A 3,786-nucleotide genomic window follows, 5' to 3' on the forward strand; every position below is an offset into this window, starting at 1 on the left:
GAGGTAATGCATGTTCTTTGTACAGTGGCACCTTGGTTCTCAAACTTAATCCGTTCCAGAAATCCGTTCCAAAGCCAAAGCATTCCAAAACCAAGGTGCGCTTTCCCACAGAAAATAATGCAAAACGGATTAATCCGTGCCAGACTTTTAAAAACAACCCGCAAAGACAGCAATTTGACATGAATTTTACTATCTAACAAGACCGTTGATCCATAAAATGAAAGCAATAAACAATAAACAATCACACAATCAAACAAAACAAAAAAAGAGCCATAAAAACAAAAACGCAAAATGAATAGCAAAAACAGACAGACCTCAGCATAACACTCAAAACGGAAGTGTGGGATTCGAATTGGAAGCATAACACTCAAAACGGAGCATGTTCGGCTTCTGAAAAAAGTTCGCAAACCAGAACCCTTACTTCCGGGTTTGCAGTGTTTGGGTTCTAAGTTGTTTGAGTACCAAGGCATTTGAGAACCAAGGTACCACTGTACTTTTGTCCATTTACTGTATTTATTTCCCCCGATTTGAACTATAAAATGGTGATTTTTTTGAGTCAAAATGAGAGTACCCCTAAACATTAAAAAAGAAAAAAAAACCACTGTGTTAACCTATAAAGCCTGGATCTACCTGAGTCCAGGTTACCTGATGACTCAGAATCTCTTGTGTAGACCTTTTTGATCAATGGAGGTCTTGTTGGTTCTGCTGAGACTAGCAGACTGCCTTCTGATGGCAACATGGAAATAGTTCAGTGGAATGCTCTCTTCTTTGTTATCTACGAGGCATCAATTTTAGCATGTTTTTCTTTGGGCATGTTAATGCTGGATCATATACCTTTTTTACCTTATATTCCTCAGCACCTGATTTTTTTGAATTGTGATAGTTGTAGATCAGGGGTTGGAAAATTGTTTTAGCTGTGGGCCAGTCCACTGTCCCTCAGATCTTGTGGCGGGCCAGAGAAGTAGCACTGTGGGGGGGGGGGGAGCTGGAAGAAGAGGCAAGGGGTGCAACTAGTCCTCTTCACCACCACCACCGCCAGCCCCAGCCCCTGCGCTTACCTTTTCTGGGGCTACAGCTGCCGCTGTCACTGCTTTTTATGGGTGGGCAGAGCGAGCTCATCCGCTCCACTCTCTGGCCCACAGGAGCACCAGGGCGGAAGTAGTGGTGGCAGAGGGAAAATGAGAGGTGCGAAAGGGCTGGCTCCGGAGAGGGGCTGCTTAAAATGGCGCTCAGACAGCTCAGCTCAGCCCCCTTCCTCCTCTAGGCAGGGCGGGGAGAAGCCGGGAGGAGGGAGGGAGGAGGTGCCCCCATGGTGTGTGTGAAGGAGGGGGGGAATGGAATGGTGCAGGGGAAAAATGGTGCAGCCCGAATGAACAGAATCCCCACACCGATCCACGGACAGTCCACGGGCCTGATTGGGCCTGATCCGGCCCTCGGACCTTAGTTTGCCAACCCCTGTTGTAGATGCATATTTAGCTTTGCTGCATTTTTGGACATTCTCATTATGGTTGACTATCTCATAGGAATGGCTCAGAGAAATAAATAATATGAATAATACTTTTGATATAATTAAGCTGGGTCAGACTGTCCTCTTTTTATGAGAGTTGTGTAGGAGTTTCGTCATTAGCGCCTTTGACATTTGCTTCTCTGGTAAAGCAGCCTAGCCAATTAGTGAAAGAACAGGGGTGGTAAATGATTGAAAAGTGACTGTGCTTGAACTGCTTTGGAAAGGTTTTTCTGAAAACTTTCTTTGCTGATTTAGTGCATACTTTTTAATGTAAACACAGATGGAGAAAGTTTATAAAAAAACAAACTTTATAAAAATAACTTTCGTATTCTTCCGTAGGATAGAAGGTGTAAGAAGCGGAGACACAAATTATCTTAAGTCCCCATCTGCATTATACAGTAAAAGTAGTGTTGTACCACTTTAAACTGTTAGGACTTTACCCCCAAATCCTGATAAGGGTGCTGGGAGTTGTTAGGAGACCTCTATTCTCCTCAAAGAGCTACAGTTTTCAGAGTTTCTTGGGAAGAGGGGTTGATTGTTCATCAAACCCAATGTATTTATAGTGAGCTGCGTTGCTGAGTTTACTTTTTGTCGTACTTAACAAAGAAGCCTACTGGGTGAAGTAGTTCAATGTGAAATAAGAAAGTCATCTTGCCACAAAAATACATGCTGCAGCCTCTTTCTCCCCACCCGAATATTCCAGCTGCAAGGATAGCTATTATTGCTCTGTCTCTGGGTGGACTCTGATTGGCTGCTCGGTGGGCGGAGTACGTTATTGCCATTATCGGTGGCCAACGGGGCTGCCCGGCTTTCTGTCCTTTGGTCACCCCTGGGCGCAACCCACAGAGGCCTCCTCTAGCAAGTGGGAGAAGTGGTGATGGGGCTGTGCAGGTAAGGGAGGCTGCTGGCAGCTGAGGCATAGCAAGCCCAGGTGGTACCCGGTGCGGATTTTTTTTTTTTTGTCAACTAGAGCTTACAGAACAAAACCGACTTCAGATATGAAATCAGCATTGAAAGAACATATAAGAACAGTTGAAAAATCTCATGCAACAGAAAATAAAAAAATGTTCCCCGGGGGGGCACTGAGTGTCACCCCCCCTCCAGGGTGGCACCTGGGGCGACCCGCCACCATCGCCCCCCTTGCTACGCCACTGGCCGGCAGTGGAGTGCACAGCCACCAAGACGAGGAAACTGAAGACAAACTGGGAGGTGGGTGTGGAGCAGTCCTTCCCCCTTTCCCTTAGCGTCTCTGATGGGCTGGCCACCTCGGCGGCGCACTACATAGCCAGAACTTGAGACTCGAACTGGAGGAACTGTCCCATGAAGCTGAAGTTGGGGGAGATGATACTCAGGTGTTGTTTGGCAAACTCAAAGGCTTCCTCGAGCTTCACCCACTTCTTCATGATCAGGTAGGCCAGGCAGATGCTCACCGATCGGGAAATACCTGCTTGGCAGTGCACTAGGACGTGGCCATGACAGACCTTCACGGAGTCTATGTATTCAATTGCTTCCATGAACCAGGAGCTGATGTCGGTTTTGTGGTTGCCTTCCACCGGGATGGAGTTGTATTGAAAATGTCCTTCAAAGTGGTTTGGGCAGTCCAGCGTCCAGCATGTCCAGGCATCTAGCATGTCTCTCCAGGTGGCGTGATGTGAGCTGCCAAGGAAGAGGAAGGGAAGGATTTTCACTGGGCCACCCTGATTGTGTTGTGGTGTCATGTGAAATAAGAAATATGAGAAGAGGGGCAATGAAGAATTGAGACTTCACACATCTCTACAATGTCAATGTAGACAAACTCCCCTCCGCTTGATTTGAAATTGGCATGGTATTTACAAGCTTTCTCTGTGAATCTGGGCAAAAAAGATCCTCAGTTTCCTGATAATGCTTTCCCAGCTCATAATGTTGATCTGTGTGCAATGATGGCTCCACACACATTTGCATTAGCGTGTTTCTCTCCCCCCCCCTTCCAAATCACAATTTGCTTTCAGCTGCCCTGAACCCCACTCCATAGCAAGAGCAATGACAGAATTGCTTTTAGACTCAACTGCCCAGCCAACCTCCCACTATCACACAGACATGAGAACAAGAGGTAGCTTTAGATGGGGACAAGTGGGACCCATAATAATGTTTTGCAGTGGTTCCCTAGAATCAATGCCATTGATGGCCTCCTCATGTAGGCTCACACTAGTTTTGGGGAACCAAAGCTTTACTCACTATTTAATAACATTTGTGACAAGCAAACCTAGGCTTAATTCATTTTAGCAATTTCTAAACCACCC

General features: G+C 46.3%; 1 pseudogene; it reads right to left on the reverse strand.

Annotated features, from left to right (window-relative positions):
• Positions 1-2,362: 2,362 nt before the first annotated feature.
• LOC118089144 (dual specificity protein phosphatase 4-like) lies at positions 2,363-3,225 on the reverse strand (annotated as a pseudogene).
• Positions 3,226-3,786: the final 561 nt, after the last annotated feature.

The sequence above is a fragment of the Zootoca vivipara genome, chromosome 7, assembly GCF_963506605.1.
Source record: "Zootoca vivipara chromosome 7, rZooViv1.1, whole genome shotgun sequence".
NCBI lineage: Eukaryota > Metazoa > Chordata > Lepidosauria > Squamata > Lacertidae > Zootoca > Zootoca vivipara.